This window comes from Aquarana catesbeiana, linkage group LG12 (assembly GCF_042186555.1).
Source record: "Aquarana catesbeiana isolate 2022-GZ linkage group LG12, ASM4218655v1, whole genome shotgun sequence".
In the NCBI taxonomy this organism is placed as follows: domain Eukaryota; kingdom Metazoa; phylum Chordata; class Amphibia; order Anura; family Ranidae; genus Aquarana; species Aquarana catesbeiana.
This window is the reverse complement of record NC_133335.1, coordinates 108,311,991-108,330,819: the sequence shown is the minus strand read 5'-3', so window position 1 is coordinate 108,330,819 and position 18,829 is coordinate 108,311,991. Positions and strand designations below refer to the sequence as shown.

At 44.2% G+C, this 18,829-nt stretch overlaps 1 protein-coding gene and 1 pseudogene across 6 annotated transcripts in view; both read right to left on the bottom strand.

Moving 5' to 3' along the window:
* EZH1 (enhancer of zeste 1 polycomb repressive complex 2 subunit) overlaps positions 1-18,829 on the bottom strand; it is an 800,790-nt gene that overhangs the window by 696,650 nt on the left and 85,311 nt on the right. The gene's annotated exons all lie outside the window — the stretch shown is intronic.
* On the bottom strand, positions 5,397-5,512 carry LOC141114721 (5S ribosomal RNA; annotated as a pseudogene).

Here is an 18,829-nt window from a genome sequence, read left to right as displayed (position 1 = left end):
CACTTTAGGATTAAAAATCACACACATACCAACATGGATTGAACTGGATGTGCCTGTGTCTTATGTTAAACTATGTAGCATTGTCCTGAAATATCAAGTATAACTTGGCTCTGCTTTTTTTCTTGAAAAAAAAAAAAAAAAAAGTCTCTTACCGTTGTTTTCAGGCATACTTTTTGTCCTGTGCACAGGCTGCTCGTTACTGACCACTGACGTCTGCTTACGTTCAACTGACCCTGCGCTCTGTGTTATTACTTACCTCTGAACTCAGTGTTGCATTCTTTTGACCTCTGAACTCTGCACTGCTTACTACTGAACTCTGCATGACTTACTCCCGACCCCTGTGCTCTCCATTACTTACGCCGTACCTACTGACCCCACCCGCTGCCCTTCTATCTGCCATCCTCTGCCCTGCTGACCCCCACCCACTGCCGTACTGACCTCTGTACTTTCCTCTACATACTACAAACCCCTGTACACTGCCCTACCTACTACTAACCCCTGTACACTGCCCTACCCACTATTGACCCATGTACACTTCCCTACCTACTACTGACCCCTGTACACTGCCCCACCTACTACTGACCCCTGTACACTGCCCCACCTACCACTGACCCCTGTACACTGCCCCACCTACCACTGACCCCTGTACACTGCCCTACCTACTACTGACCCCTGTACAATGCCCCACCTACTACTGACCCCTGTACACTGCCCCACCTACTACTGACCCCTGTACACTGCCCCACCTACTACTGACCCCTGTACACTGCCCCACCTACTACTGACCCCTGTACACTGCCCCACCTACTACTGACCCCTGTACACTGCCCCACCTACTACTGACCCCTGTACACTGCCCCACCTACCACTGACCCCTGTACACTGCCCCACCTACCACTGACCCCTGTACACTGCTTCACTTATTACTGACCCCTGTACACTGCCCTACCTACTACTGACCCCTGTAAACTGGCCCACTTACTACTGACCCCTGTAAACTGGCCCACCTACTACTAACCCTGTACATTGCCCTACCTACTACTGACCCCTGTACACTACCCTACCTACTACTAACCCTGTACACTGCCCTTACTATTACTGACCCCTGTACACTGCCCCACCTACTACTGACCCCTGTACACTGCCCTACCTACTAATGATCTCTGTGCTCTCTATTACTTACTCCTTACCTACTGACCCCACCTGCTGCTTACACTGGCAAGAGGTTTTAAGGTAGGCTTAGTTTACAATTTTACAGTGATGTTTGCTATTATATATTTTTTCAGACATTTTCTTCAATTCATCCTTACTTTTTATTGGGGCATTCCTAGTTCATTTGTTTAACCACTTCAGCCCCGGAAGGATTTATCCCCTTAAAGCGGTGTTCCAGCCGCAGAAAATTATTATTTTTTTTTTTCAAACTCAGCCGCTACAAACACTGTAGCTGCTGACTTTTAATAAGGACACTTACCTGTCCAGGGAGCCTGCGATGTCACTTTTTTGGGACCAGTGATATTTATACAGCAATCAGTGCTATAAAAATGCACAGATTACTGTATAAATTACACTGGCAAAGAAGGGGTTAACAGGTGGCAATAAAGGGGTTAAGTATGTCCTAGAGAGGCGTTTCTAACTGTGGGGGGAGTGGGCTCACTAGGAACAGATGATCACACTGTACTCCCCTGACAGAATGGGGATCTGCTTTGTTTACACTGGAAGATCCCCGTTCTGCCTCTGTGGAGCGACCGTGGGTGGCCGGCGGACATGGCGGGCGCCAGCCATGTGCATCGTGTAAGCACGCCTCCGGGCGCTATGCACGTGCCCCACTGTATCTATTACATAAAGCGCTGTACCGATACGGCGATTCGCACAATAGAGGTTGCCCTGCCGCAGAACAACTGCGGCGGCTGGTCGGCAAGTGGTAAAAAATAAAAATAAAAAAAAGGGGGGAATCTCTGTGATCTTTGATCTCTTTCATGATGTTGCTCAGATATATTTCAACCCCTTAAAAGGTTGCCTACCCCTGGTCTAAGGTTATTGGTGGTGTACCCCAAGGTTCAGGGTTCAGTGTTGGGAACCTTACCTTTTAACACATGGGTGGAGATGTATATGGACACCCAGTATAAATGAACAGGTGGAGACTCAGCTTCTTGCACAGACAAAGCTTTGAGGCCTCTATATTAAAGGGGGCATAGCATCTTAGCTATTCATGGTGGTGCACTGACAATTTTAGTGCACTAGTCTTGTGAGTGTCATTCTTATTATTTAACTACTTCAAAATGTGGACACTTTCACTCCCTTCTAGTCCAGGCCAATTTTCAGCTTTCAGTGCTGTCACACTTTGAGTGACAAATACTCAGGTGTGCAACACTACCCAAATTACATGGAGCTTTCTTTTGGTAGTATTTAAAGTGGTGTTCCACCCTAAAAAAAAAAAAAAAAGTCATGATTGTGCCTAAAAAAAAAAAAAAAAAAAGAACATTTGGATATATATATATATTTTTTTTTTTACTTACCTCTAAATGCCTGTTGCTAGGGGGTCCCTCGTAGTCTGCCTCTTCCAGTGCCTGGGCTGGTGACATCACTTCCCCCTCGGCACAGGAAGGGCTCAGCTCTGCTCCCTCCCTCCTGTCAATCATCTGGGACCCATTACAGGTCCCAGGTGACTGAGCGGCCAATCACGGCGCACGGCGCCGCTCGCACATGCGCAGTGGGTGCCAGGCTGTGAAGCCACAGCCCGGCACCAACAGTTGCAATGCCAGCGCCACTGAACGGAAGGGGAGATGAGCGGGGCTTCGTTCCCCCGCATCGCTGGACCCTGGGACAGGTAAGTGTCCAATTAAAAGTCAGCAGCTGCAGTATTTGTAGCTGCTGACTTTTAATTTTTTTTTTTTGACTGGCCCTCCTCTTTAATCACCACTGGGTTTTTTTATTTTTTGCTACATAAACAAAAAGTACCGAAAAAGTATGAAAAAAAAACAAAACACTTTTTTCTTAGTTTTTGTATTAAAATTTTGCAAATAAATAATCTTTCTTCAAAAATTAGGCCAAAATCTATTCTGCTACATTACTTTAGTAAAAAATAGTCTAAAGCAGTGTGTAATATTTAGTCTGTGTGAAACTTAATGTTTACAAACTATGATATATATATATTTGAAAATTGATCAGTCCTGATCAGTCCTTTTTTTCTCGCAAAGTTGTCATTTTAACGAGCTATTTCTCATACACAGCATAGGCATACTTGCAATTACAAACCAAAAATAGGATTTTTATAACAGCTTACCTATAAAATCCCTGTAAAAGTACATCACGGGACACAGAGCCATAGTAATTACTATGTGGGTTATAGTCCACCTTCAGGTGCTGGACAATGGAACAGGAAGTTGCCTCCCTATATAATCCCTCCCATACAGGGAGCAAAGCAATACACGTGTATACTAGAAAGAGGGGTGGGACCTCTGTGTCCCGTGATATACTTCAAAAGAAAAGGATTTTACAGGTAAGCTGTTGTAAAAATCCTATTTTCTTTAATCGTACATCACGGGACACAGAGCCATAGTAATTACAATGTGGGCTGTCCCAGAGCAATGCCAACTGAGGGGAGGGAGACACAACAAAAGTAGGGCACCATGAGATCAGAGGACTTATACTGCTGCCTGCAGTACACTGCACCCAAAGGCGACATCCTCATGTCTTTTTACATCCACCTGATAGAATCTGGTAAATGTATGGATTGAAGACCAAGTTGCGGCCTTGCAGATTTGAGCCATGGAGGCTTGGTGATGCACTGCTCACGAAGCACGAACAACCCTAGAGGAGTGGGTTTTGATTTGAGAGGGTAGAAACTACCTCTTTAAACCATAAGCTAGAATGATTACTTGTCGAATCCATTTAGAATAGTAGATTTCCATGCTGCCTGTCCTCTTTTAGGACCTTCAGGCAATGCGAACAAAACATCCGTTTTCCGAACCTGAGCAATCATCTTTAAGTAGACTGCTCTCACCACATCAAGAGAATGTAGTGATTTTTCTTCCATAGAACAGGGTTCTGGAAAAAAATGAAAATAGAATAATATCCTGGTTTAGATAAAAACCTGATACTACCTTCGGTAAAAAGTTAGAATGAGGACGCCATACTACCTTATCCTTGTAAGCAATAATAATATGGCTCTTTACAAGAAAAAGCAGCCAAGTCTGATATCCTTCTTGCAGCAGATATGGTTACCAGAAAAAATTGTTTCCTTGTCAAAAAAGGACCAAGGGAATATGTCGTATCAGTCCAAAAAAAGGCTGTTTTGTAATGCCACCAAAAACTAAATTCAAGTCCCAAGGGTTCAGGGGTGACCTAACTGGGGATTAAGCCGTGTTACCCCCTGAATAAAGTTACGAACCAAAGAAAGCGCAGCAAGTGGTCGTTAAAATAATACCGATAAGGCCTAGAGCTGTCCTTAGAAAGCACTCAAGGCCAGCTTTATTTCTCATCCCATCTGCAGAAAGTCAAGGATTCTACCTTTGACCCATTTCCTGGGGTGCAACCCCTGGTTTCACACCAGGAGACATATGATTCCCAGACTCCATAATATAAAACCACTGAACCTGACAGCCCACGTGGGTCTCAATAGCCAAACCGTTAAATTTAGCGTTTGTAAAGTAGGATGGAATACCGGACCTTGCGAAAGAAGGTCTGGCCGTGGCGGTAGGGTCTATGGGTGTCATCTTTACGATCCCTGCATACCAAGATTTCCTGGGCCCCGCTGGAGGCCACAACAATCACAGACTTCCCTTCCTGCTTGATCCTGCAAAGAAGTCGTGGACGCAGACAGAATGGGAGGGAATGCATAAATCAGTGAGAACGATTCCACGGGAATAGCAAGGCCTCTGTTCCGCATGCTAGCAGAGCCTTTGTTTTTGACACAAAGTTGTCAATCCCTTTGTTGAACCTCGACATAAACAGATCTATGTCTGGGATCCCCCATCTTTGACATATTGACAGGAAGATATCGGGGTGAAGGAACCATTTTCCCGGGAACAACTGCTGGCGACTCAAGTCCACCTGCCAATTTTCTATTCCTAGAATGAAGACCGCGTATAGGCAAAGTACATTGTTTTCTGCCCAAGATAGGATAGGATTCACCTTTCTCTGGGCCGCACAACTTCTTGTGCCCCCTTGGTGATTAATATAGGCCATTGCTGTGGCATAGTCAGATTGAATCTTGGCAGGACAATACCGTAAACTGAACGTTCAGGCCCTCAGAACCAAGTGCTCTGCCTGAATTTCTAGAATGATAATGGGCAAGGTCATTTCTGATATGGGCCACTTCCGTTATAACTGAAGGAAGGATTTTCCCCTTTGCAGATTTTTGGATATTAACCATAAACTGAGGCTCCGGCATACCCAGCCTACAGTACCTGGTATTTCCAGGTGGTCCATCCGGGTGCTAACCAGGCCCGACCCTGCTTAGCCTCCAAGATCAGATGAGATCGGGTGCTTTCAGGATGATGTTGCAGTAGGCTTTGGAGTCAGACACATTGGGAATCTAGAGCTTGAACCCTTTGTTCCAAGCTGATAGGATAATGTTTTGCAGCAGTCTCGAATGAAACTGAGCATAAGAAACAGCCTCGAATGAAGCCACCATCTTTTTTCCCAACAACCTCATGCAAAGTTGAATAGAAGAATTCATCTTGCTTCGACGACCTAAATCAGTTCCTTTATGGCGCTGATCTTATCCTGGGGCAAGAATACCCTTTTCTGGGTGTACCTATGATCAGACCCAAGTATCTTAGCCCTTTTCATGGTTTTAAAGAAGATTTTTCCTAGGCTGAGAAACCGACCTAGATATTCCAGGTAGTTTAATGTGGTGACCATACTTTGGTCTAAGCGGGCTACCGACTGGACTATCAAGAACAGATCGTCCAGGTAAACCATAATCCTTATACCTTGGGCCCTTAATCTGGCTAGAAGAGGGGCCCGAACCTTTGTAAACACTCAAGGTACAGTAGCTAGACCGGAAAGCAGAGGTAAACACTGAATATGAAGAAGATTTTCCACTTTGAAAAGTAGATATTACTAGTGAGCGAAATAGGCATATGGAGGTATGCATCTTTGATGTCGATTGACGGCAGAAGTTCTCCTCCTTGTAGGATTGAGATAACTGATTGGATTGACTCCATGCGAAAAAAGAGTGGTTATAGTGAGGAATTGAATTTAGATTTTTGAGATCCAGAATGTCCATTTGGATTTAACCAAACCCCAACCTCTGCTCTTACATGGGGGCCACCATGATCACTTTTTGCCAAAAGAGGGTCCAATACTTGAGAGAAAGACTTCTTTTTCTCTGGATCCTTAGGAACGTTTGATCTGAGAAAACGAGGAGACAGGAACTCTTGGAACTCCAGTTTGTACCTTGGAGCTATTGAGGAAGTCCCCCATTCGTCTTGACACTCCTCCTGCCAGATCCTTGAGAACTGCAGAAGAATTCCCCCTATTGAGCAAGCAGGGGCGCCTCCTCATAAGGAGGCTTCAGTATCTTGTAGGTTTCCTCCCCCAAGACCTCCTCTGTCCCTGGGGTTAAGCCCGAGGATTACCTTTTGAACCTGATGGCGGAAGCCGTCGCGACTGCTTGGAGGCTGATGCCCCAGGCACAGAAGAAGGTGCTTTAAAAACGAAAATACATTTACTCCTTTTCTTAAATGGCAAAAGGGGTACTTTTCCCACTAGCATTTCTTTGGATGTATTATCCAAAACATCCCCAAATAGCTGTTTCACTGCAAAAGGAAGACTAGCCAGGAGCTTTTGCATGGTGCTTAGTGAAAGGTGCAAGGCCTGAAGGATAGAATCTCTCAAAGCAACTATTGCAAACATAAAGCTGCCAGATCCTGGGCCTGCTGAGCAGGATAACCTTAAACACCTGTTTAAACTGGTCTCTCAACAATTAAGCAATTACTGTCAGCGCAGGCTGAGACACTCAATCTGCCAGAGAAAAAAGTGTTATTTTTTTTTTTCTTTAATAGAAATTCCAACTTTTTATCCGTTGGATCCCTAAGCATTTGCGCATTGTCTGCCGGACAAGTCAAACTCTTATTCACAGAGGATATAACCGCGTTAAATATAACCTACTTAGAGAATGTCCTCCACCTTAGGATAAAGTGTGAAAACTTTTTAGGAGGGAAAAAAATGCTTATCTGGGTGATCCTCTCAGATACAAAAAAGCTTTTCCAACAATGGACAGAAAGGCACGCACAGCTTGAGGAGGCTTTAGCGAACCCAAACACTCAGTTAAGGGTACATAAATGTGGAGTGGACCATCAATCTTACAGATTGCGAACGCTGATCCTCCCGCATTTGACACCTCAGAAGAATCGTCAGCCTCACAACGGTCCCCTGAGGGAATTCGTCTTCTCCCGCCCCTAGTTCCTCAGGTTGAGGGTCCCGGGCAATGGAAGAGAACCTGTCACATTTTGACCCATACTGGGATGCAATGAAAGTCGCTAAACTTTTTTTTTTTAAAAACCTATTGTGGCTCAGGAAAAAAGATCTTTTTAGTAAAATAAACAGGGGCTGCAGTGTTGAGATTAGTTGCAAACATTTCATGGGCCCCGATGCTCACTCTGACCAGCCACCCTCTCTCAGGGGAGGATGCCATTTGTAGAAATGAGTAGGCTTTCCAGAGCTTGAGGGAGACCCTTTTAGCTCTTTTTTGGGGGTGTTTCAACCCCCCCTTCTGACCTTAACCCGATGCACAAGGCAAAGGTACTACCAGAAGAAATCGCATCCACTGCTTGAGCAATAGTCCAGCCACTTCCACTGCTATTAATGCTCAGCCTGATGCAAATAGTAAATGCCTGTGTCACCAAAACCTCTTTCATGCTCCTCTTTGCTCTTATGTCTCTCTGACAATTTTGCAGCCAGCACAAATGGAGGGTTTTTTTTAAACACACCCCCGCGTTGGAGGACGCCAACACCATGCTAAGCCCCGCCCCCACCTCGCATCGCGCCCCCCTCCTTTCTCTTTCAAAAAAATAATTTTCCAGTGCAAGCACGGGCCTCTGATCCGTCGAGATCAGCTTGTGAGTAAAGGAGGGATGGCGTGGAGGAGACCTGGAAGCCGCTGCCGCCGAGTATGGGCAGTGAAAGGAAACGGCATTGCTGATCATTTTCAGTTCTCCCTTATACTCAGCCTCATGAAGAGGGGAAGAGTTCAGCCCAGGTGGGGGTGTCTGGAGGAAGCAAAACTCCACAAACTTACCTGAGGTCGGCCTGCTAGCCAGAGGAAAAAAGTCTGCTGCTTCTATGACAGTGTGATCTCTAAGCAAAGCATGAGAAGGTACGTGCTCCATAGAGCCCCCAGTGGTGACACTTAGGCATGACAACATTTACTTTAAAGGAGACATTTCATAAGAAAATTTAAAAATTCCTTAGAAAATTCCACTTACCTTTCCCGCCACAGGGTTTTCTGTGGTAAAACCAACAGACCCAATCTTCACCCTTCACGGTGGGTTCTGTTAACAAACCTTCGGAACCGGGGACCCTTGGGGAACCCACAATCCTGGACCTGTAATAGCACCCCACCAGTATGGCCTTAATACCAAAAGTACTGGATCCCGGGGTCCAGCTCTCTAAAAAGAGAAGTGTTTACAAGCAAAGACCTCGTTTCTTTGGACACGAGGCTCGGGTACCATTCAATTTGGCCGAAAAGACACTTTGAATGGATCCGGCTCCATAGCTAGCCCCAGCAAGGATTGCTCCAGTGGAGCTCAGCACAGTACATCTTCACTCGTGACCAACACCTTAGACACTGGCGAAAAAACTGAGATGCTCCCGGTATGGGAGGGGTTATATAAGGAGGCAACTTCCGGTTTAGGGTGTGCCAGTGTCCAGCACCTGAAGGTGGACTATAACCCACATAGTAATTACTATTGCTCTGTGTCCCGTGATGTACGATTAAAGAAACATATTCTGCTATACCTGCTGAGTATGGGGATACCACATGTGCAAGACTTTTTCACAGCCTAGATGTATAGGAGGGTTTGAAATCCAAGGATCACCTTTGGGCATTCCAGGGCTGTTCCATAAATTATGCATCCAATTTCCTGACTACCCATCACATGTTTGGAGGCCCTGGAGCACCAGGACAATGGAAACACCCAAAAAATGACTCCATTTTGGAAAGCAAGCACTCCAAGGTATTTTCTGAAAGACAAAATGGGGTTGATTTAGTAAAACTGGAAAGTGCAAAATCTGGTGCAGCTGTGCATGGTAACCAATCAACTTCTAACTTCAGCTTTTTTAATTATGCTTTGTCAAGTAAAACCTGGAAGCCGATTGGTTTCTAAGCAGAGCTGCACCAGGTTGTGCACTCTCCAGTTTTAGTAAATCAACCCCAATGAGTCTTCTGAAAATGTAGGTTTTTTTTCACCACAAATTTTGGAAAATGTAGGAATGAAAATATTTTTTACACAAAGTTGACAATTAATAAGATATTTCTAACAAACAGCATTGACATATTTTGAAATACACCCCAAAAACACATTCTGCTACTCCGCCTGAATATGGCAAAATGGCCAAATAAGGTCCAAAATCCAAGGAGCAACTTCAGGCTTTCTAGGGCCAAAAAATTACGCATCTAATTTCCTGACTACCTCTCACATTTTTGGAGGCCTTGGAGCAAGGACAGAAGAAACACCCACCGAATTACCTAATTTTTATCATGGTGATAAATGGGGAGTACTTGGAATGGTCAGGGGTGGGAAGTGTGCCCCAGGGTTCAGTGCTGGGACCAATCCTATTTCATTTGTTCATAAACGTCCTGGAGGATGGGGTAAACATTTCAATCTCTGTATTTGTGGACGATACTAAGCTAAGCAGGGCAATAACTTGTGGAAACCTTGCAAGAAGATCTGAACAAAGTAATGGGGTGGGCAACTACATGGCATATGAGGTTTAATGTAGAAAAATGTAAAATAATGCATTTGGGTGGCAAAAATATGAATGCAATCTACTCACTAGGGGGAGAACCTCTGGGAGAATCAAGGATGGAAAAGGACCTGGGGGTCCTAGTAGATGATCGTCTCAGCAATGGCATGCAATGCCAAGCTGCTGCTAACAAAGTATGCAGAATATTGGCATGCATTAAAAAGGGGATTAACTCCAGATATAAAGCGATAATTCTCCCACTCTACAAGACTCTGGTCCGGCCGCACCTGGAGTATGCTGTCCAGTTCTGGGTGGAGAGAAAAAGTGAAAAATAACTGCGCATCAAAGAAAAAAATATATATATGCTGCGAAGGCCTACATATGACACAAACACACAACATGAAATGGCAAATTGGTGACTCGTGCTTAAACAAATTACAGTGTATATGGGTGGAAGGTAATCCCAACCTTAATAAAAACCAAATACAGAATGAAATATGAAATATAAAAATATATGACAAACCACAATGTGCAAAATTTAAGGAAGTGATCAAACCTCCCCTTAAACAAATATAAAAATATATATAATGATATATCAGAAAATTGGTGCAAAAATATTCATAAACATGAAAAGCTGCAGTGTATAATATAAGCAAATGAAAAAATTAAAAATAGTGAAAAATAGTCCATGTACAGAAACACCCAAAAGTGATGTAACAATCCAAAAAATGTCCAATTGTATGAAATCATAGGTGTATGGGTCCACCACCATAGATAGAATGCCTGGCTGCTTACCAGAACCCCATGACATGCAAGATTTAAAATAATAGATGTATACATAAATACATGTATAAATATAAAAAATTAAAAAATAGGCCAACGTATTGCACACTAGAAATATGAAAATTCCAAAATATTAAAATATTGAATATGGACTAAACGCAGATCAACCCACTAATGAGAGTTCCCTCCCACAATCCCCAAAAAAATAATTGTGTTAGTGCATGATTATCTTAACACAATATGCTAAACCAGCCACAAATGCGATATGGTCAAAAAATCAAAAGCTCATCCGGTGCTCCAGATGTAAGGACCCAGAGCGATGGCCTTAACAATAAATTGATTAGGTCAATATATGTACCACATAGTCAAATACCATTGACATGTTTGGGAAAGGAAAGAGAAACAGGAAGGGGGAAGGGGGAAGGGGGTAGGGGGAAGGGGGGGGGTGGGAGGGGGAAGGGGGGGGGTGGGAGGGAAGAGGGGGGGGGGAAAAAAGGGGGAAGGGGGGGAGGAGAAGGGGAGAAAGGAAAAATAAACTAGCTATATATTAGGCGTTGTTAATGAAGGCATTCACATCTGTATCAACGTTCATGCCATATGGCACGTAACTTTTAGCCCTATATATCCAGGACATCTCTAACTTGGAGATCTCCCTAATAAGTGAACTGCCTCGCCAATGGGGTTTGTACTTATCAATACCTACAAATAGTGTCTTGGAAGGGTCTCTTCTGTGAACCTGATCATCATGTCTGGAAACAGGGTGTCTATCATATCCTCTTCTTATATTCCCTATGTGTTCGTTTAAACTGACACGTAGGGCCCTTTTGGTCCTCCCTATATATTGGAGCCCACAAGGACATTGTAGGAGATAGACCACCCCTTCAGAGCCACAAGTAATGGTTCAATTTCATGTGAACACCCAGTACTAGTAGATGTGAATGTCGTAATACGTCTTGATCTATTAGCATTAAGAAAGCATACTTGGCATTTTCCACACCTATAAAACCCAGTCAGATTCTGGAGAAAAGATCTATTTTCCCGTGGGGGATCTTGAACTGTAGGTGCTATCCTGCTCCCCAGGGAGGCTGCCCCCTTAAATATCACTCTGTGTCTAGGTGGTAGAATGGCATTAAGAACTGAATCGCTGCCAAGGACATGCCAATGCTTTTGTATTAATTGCTTAATCGCACGATGCTGCACTGAATAGGTGCTAATAAATGGTACCGCATCCGAAACCTCGGTCTTAGGTCTAGGAGCATCAGACAGAAGAACCGCCCTATCCCTTGCCGATTTCACGGCCTGAGAAAGGGAGAGCTGGTCATATCCCTTTTCTAAGAATCTTTCTGTCAAAATGGATGCTTGATGGTCAAAGGTGGCTAAATCTGAACAATTGCGTCTAAGGCGCAAAAATTGTCCTTGAGGGATAGCCTTCAGCCAGGGTTCATAATGGCAGCTGTCTACAGAGATATAAGAATTTCTGTAAGTTGCCTTGAAGTATGTAGATGTCACATACTGTCCTTCCACGATCTGGATCTTCAAATCCAGGAAGTGGATAGTGTCCTGGCTGGCTTCAAAGTTTAACCTGATGCCTCTATTGTTGGCGTTGAGGATGCCCATGAAGTCATGTAGTTCAGCCTCAAATCCATCCCATAGGAGGAGGACGTCGTTGATATATCTGGCCCACAGGAGCACCTCAGGTCGACTGGGTGCATCGACGACGTCCTCCTCCCACTTGGCCATAAAAATGTTGGCCAAACTTGGGGCATATTTGGCCCCCATGGCCACGCCACGATCCTGCCGATAAAACTGGTGCTCAAACCAAAAGTAGCTATGACTGGCGGCATATTGCAAGAGTTCCATAATGAATTGGATTTGTATAGGGGGTAGACCAGAATCTCGATTGAGGAACAATTCTACCGCCTGTGGGCCCATTTGATGGGGAATGGTGGTATAAAGGGATGAAACATCCGCAGTTACCATCCAAAGGCCCTCCCTGGGGGTGATATTAGAGAGTGTATTAATCACCTGCTTGGTGTCCTTAATAAATTATGGTATCGACTCTACCAGCGGTTGTAAAAAATGGTCAATATATTTGCCCACCCGGAACGTGATTGAGTCAATCCCACTTAAAATGGGACGTCCCGGGGGGAAAACCAAATCCTTATGTATATTCGGGAGGTAGTAAATGACTGGAGTCCGAGGAGCAATCGGAACCAAAAAACGTCTGTCTTTGTCATTTAAAATACCTCTCCGAAATCCCCTATCCACAATGGATTCCAATTCCTTCTTATATTTATTCAAAGGATCCCTGTTCAGAATCGTGTATGTGTCAGTATCATCAACAATACGGTGCATCTCTTTTTGGTAATCGTGACGATCCAACACCACAATCCCCCCACCCTTATCAGCCGGCCTAATGACCAGAGATTTATTATTACAATTTCACCTTCCTGACCTTAATCTGCTCTAGGTCCCGTAGGACCACATCCCTAAAAACACGAATAGCTGGGGCAAGAGAACCCGAGGGGTTAAAAAGGGAAGCGTTTGCCAAATTTTTGTGTTGGTATTCACTACCCACATTATCCACCCTATTAATGGGGTTGGATAACATATATCGTTTAATGTTTAATCTGCATGTAAACTTATGCACATCCATATAGGTTTGAAATTTGCTCAAATTCCTGGGCGGGGCAAACTTCAAACCTTTATCCAAGAGTCGCTTCTCAGCATCAGTGAGCATTTGTTTGGACAGATTAAAAATGCCTGAGCCTAAGTTTTCTTCTTTTTGAGTGTCTGGACTCGCCTCCCCCCTCAGGTTCCTCTTTTCGTTCTCCAGGACGTTTGGAGACCCGAGCGTCCCTGGGAAAACCCCAATGTTGGTTATTACTCCCTCCTGGGGGACCATAGGATTGGGAGGGACCAGGATGGATGTAGTCCCGTTGGGAATTCAAAGAGTACTGAGTATTTTTCCTTTCTCCTCTTCTCCCCCTCCCTCCTACCCCCTTTTTTTCCCTCCCCATCCCCCCCCCTTCCCCCTTCCTGTTTCTCTTTCCTTTCCCAAACATGTCAATGGTGTTTGACTATGTGGTACATATATTGACCTAATCAATTTATTGTTAAGGCCATCGCTCTGGGTCCTTACATCTGGAGCACCGGATGAGCTTTAGAGTTTTTGACCATATCGCATTTGTGGCTGGTTTGGCATATTGTGTTAAGATAATCATGCACTAACACAATTATTTTTGGGGGAATTATGGGAGGGAACTCTCATTAGTGGGTTGATCTGCGTTTAGTCCATATTCAATATTTTAATATATTGGATGGCCACTAGGGGTCTCTCTTTTTATGTCCCCTTAGGCCCCATTTTTATGTTTTGTTTGTGTGTGTCACGACTGGGGTCGGGCGGATTTTCGGTATTGAGACACACATTACTTTGATGGAATGTGGACCTTTTCGAGGTTATGCATTCCTTTTATTTGAACAGGTACATTATGTAAACATGATGGACCCTCTATGAGTGACCGTTGTCTAGTTTTCATTCTATTGCTGCCTCAGTTGCCCATGCACACTTGAGTGGCCGCTACTTTACGTTCCGGGCTCTATTTTATCCCATTGTTGTGGCCTCGGGTGCCCATGCGCACTCGAGCGGCCGCGACTCTCACTCCGGGTCCATCCAGTTAGCCACCTGACATAGCATCATGTGATGGAGGTCAGGATTCAGAGTGCGCATGCGCACATGCACTCTGCCAACTCTTATTCTGGGTTCATTCAGTTAGCCGCCCGACGTAGCATCATGTGATGCAGGTCGGGTTTCAGGGCGCGCATGCACACATGCATCTTGCTAATTTGCGTTCCAGGCTATTGCGGAAGTCCGATGTAGGTGGAACCCAGAGTAAGGCTTCTACTGTATTATTTAAGGGAGGTGACGTGATGTGCCGCCCGTGCCCCTGGAAGATGTAATTCTTTTACGAAACGCAGCGTAGGGCTGAGCGGTGTCATCGCATCACCTCCCACTGTCGTTGCAACTCCAGTAGGACGGGCTGTCTGTGAACATCCGCCCGGTGCCACAGACTGTTCCCTCTTCAGAAGACGCTTTTTCCTGTTTTATATGTGAGTGTTTACTATATTTTTAAATAAATACCGTTTGATTTTACACTATCGGAGCCCTCCTTTTTCTCTCTTCTATGATACCACTCTGCTGAGGGCAATGCCTTTTTCCTGTGGATCCATCCATCCGTACTACAGTCCCTGATGTCCCAATCCAGCTTCCATCTTGACTCCCTGGTGTTCCAGAGTAGCAGGATTTTACAGCCCATTTAGACCCTCTGTAACGGGGGGTCATGGGGTTCTGGTAAGCGGCCAGGCATTCTATCTATGGTGGTGGACCCATACACCTATGATTTCATACAATTGGACATTTTTTGGATTGTTACATCACTTTTGGGTGTTTCCGTACATGGACTATTTTTCACTATTTTTAATTTTTTCATTTGCTTATATTATACACTGCAGCTTTTCATGTTTATGAATATTTTTGCACCAATTTTCTGATATATCATTATATATATTTTTATATTTGTTTAAGGGGAGGTTTGATCACTTCCTTAAATTTTGCACATTGTGGTTTGTCATATTTTTATATTTCATATTTCATTCTGTATTTGGTTTTTATTAAGGTTGGGATTACCTTCCAGCCATATACACTGTAATTTGTTTAAGCGCGAATCACCAATTTCCCCTGTCCAGTTCTGGGCACCAGTTCTCAGGAAGGATGTACTGGAAATGGAGAGAGTACAGAGAAGGGCAACAAAGCTAAGGGTCTGGAGGATATTAGTTATGAAGAAAGGTTGCAAGCACTGAACTTATTCTCCCTGGAGAAGAGAAGCTTGAGAGGGGATATGATTTCAATTTACAAATACCGTACTGGTGACCCTACAATAGGGATAAGACTTTTTTGCGGAAGGGAGTTTAATAAGACACGTGGCCACTCATTAAAATTAGAAGAAAAGTAGTTTAACCATAAACTGCATAGAGGGTTCTTTACTGTAAGAACAACAAGGATGTGGCATTCCCTTCTACAGGCGGTGGTTTCAGCGGGGCGCATCGATAGTTTCAAAAAACGATTAGATAAGCACCTGAACGACCACAACATACAGTTATATGCAATGTAATATTGACATATAATCACACACATAGGTTGGACTTGATGGACTTGTGTCTTTTTTCAACCTCACCTACTATGTAACTAAAGCCGTTCTGTGCCAGATTATGTAACTAGTACGTGATCCGCTCTCCCGGGTAGGGAGCGCGCGTGCCCGCTGACCCAGCGGTGCTGTCATTTGATCCAGCAACTATCAGTCTTTAGGTCCAGACCAATGATTTTTGGCTTGGACTTGCTGATCGGTTCGGACGAATCACAGATCAGTATGTGCACACAGGCACAGGAAATGACAGTCTCTTCTCTCATGGAGCCCTTTTCGGTCCAAGTGTGAGAAGAGAAAACAGCACACAGTGATTAAAAGCAGCACACAGTTACACAAGCACATTTAACCCCCCCGATCGCGCCCCCCCCCCCCAGTTAACCCCTTCACTCCCTGCCACAGTGTCATTAGGTATCGTGTACAGATTTTTTACTGACCACTATATTAGTGTCACTAGTGATGCCAGATAGCATTCGCATCAGTTAGAGTCAATCCCACATAGCGTCAATTTAGCCGCCACATATTCCCTAATCAAGTTTAACCCCCTAATCCCCCCCCCAGTTAACCCCTTCACTGCCCTTTCACAGTATCATTAGTACAGTGTACAGATTTTTTTTCTGATCACTGTATTAATGTCACGGGTGACACCAGATAGCATTAGCATCAATCCCTGATAGCGTCAGATTGCCCACCACATATTCATTACATTTAACCCTTTGATTGCAAGTAACATACACACACTCTATACACCTCCATTACTAATATATATAAAAAAGGTAGTGTTTCGCTTTCCGTCAAGTAATATAAATAAAGTGACTAGTGAGTAGTGAGCAAATGGGTAAAAAGTGACTGAGCTATACAATTGACATAGCTGCTGCAGATAAATAAACACTTATGAAACACACAGATGAATCCTCTGCTCCATTAAAGTGCTAACAGTACATACAGTTGTGCTCATAAGTTTACATAACCTGGCAGAATTTATGATTTCCTGGCCATTTTTTAGAGAATATGAACGATAACACAAAAACTTTTCTTTCACTCATGGTTAGTGTTTGGCTGAAGCCATTTATTATCAATCAACTGTGTTTACTCTTTTTAAATCATAATGACAACAGAAACTAGCCAAATGACCCAGATCAAAAGTTTACATACCCCAGTTCTTAAAGCGGAGTTCCACCCAAAAATGGAACTTCCGCTTTAAGTACTCCTCGCCCCCTGACAAGCCACAATTGGCATGTCATTTTTTTGGGGGGAGGCCGGGTACCTGGTTTGGAGTGGGACTTCCTGTCCCACTTCCTCCTTCCGGGCTTCTAACTGCCTAGGCAATCCCTCCCTCCCGGCAATGTTCTGGGACACGTGACAGGTCCCAGAACATTGCCTGGCCATTGACGGAGAGCAGAGTGGCTCGCGCAGGTGCATTGCGCGCCCGGCTGTGAAGCCGCAAACTGTCACAGCCGGGCGCCCACACTCACAATGTCGGCGCCGGTGGAGAGGAGGGGGATAGAACAGAGGCTTCAGGCGGCCGCATCGCTGGACCGTGGGACAGGTGAGTATCTGTTTATTAAAAGTCAGCAACTAAAAAAACAGTGGAACTCCGCTTTAATACCGTGTATTGCCTCCTTTATCATCAATGACAGCTCAAAGTCTTTTGTGGTATTTGTGGATGAAGCTCATTATCTTCTCAGATGGTAAAGCTGCCCATTCCTCTTGGCAAAAAGCCTCCAGTTCCTGTAAACTCTTGGGCTGTCTTGCATGAACTGCACGTTTGAGATCACCCCCGAGTGGCTCAATGATATTGAGGTCAGGAGACTGAGATGGCCACTCCAAGACCTTCACTTTATTCTGCTGTAGCCAATGACAGGTCGACTTGGCCTTGTGATTTGGATCATTGTCATGTTGGAATGTCCAAGTACGTCCCATGCGCAGCTTCCTGGCTGATGAATGCAAATGTTCCTCCAGTATTTTTTCATAACATACTGCATTCATCTTGCCATCAATTTTTGACCAAATTTCCTGTGCCTTTGTAGCTCACACATCCCAAAAACATCAGCAATCCACCTCCATGTTTCACAGTAGGAATGGTGTACCTTTCATCATAGGCCTTGTTGACTCCTCTCCAAATGAAGCGTTTATGGTTGTGGCCAAAAAGCTCAATTGTGGTCTCATCACTCCTCTTTGTGCCAGAAGGTTTGAGGCTTGTCTCTGTGCTGTTTGGCGTATTGTAAGTGGTATACTTTGTGGCATTTGCATAGTAATGGCTTTCTTCTGATGACTCGACCATGCATCTTGAAACAGCCACACCACATGTTTTCAGAGAGTCCTGTATTTCACCTGAAGTTGTTTGTGGGTTTTTCTTTGCATCCTGAACAATTTTCCTGGCAGTTGTGGCTGAAATTTTAGTTGGTCTACATGACCGTGGTTTGGTTTCAACAGAACCCCTAATTTTCCACTTCTTGATTAGAGTTTGAACACTGCTGATTGGCATTCTCTCCTTATCTTTTTATTTCCCTTTCCTGTTTTATACAGTTCAATTACCTTTTCCCGCAGATGCTTTGACAATTATTTTGCTTTCCACATGACTCAGAATCCAGAAATGTCAGTGTAGCACTGGATGAAAGAAAGGGCCTGTCAGGAATCCAGAAACTCATTCACCTTTTTATACACACACACACTAATTACAAGCGAACAGATCACATGTGAGGATGGTTACCTTTAATAGCCATTCAAACCTCTTTGTGTCAACTTGTGTGCATATTATCAGGCCAAAATCACCAGGGTATGTAAACTTTTGATCAGGGTCATTTGGGTAATTTCTGTTGTCATTATGATTTAAAAGAGTAAACACAGTTGATTGACAATAAATGGCTTCAGCCAAACACTAACCACAAGTGAAATAAATGTTTTTGTGTTATCATTCATATTCTCTGAAA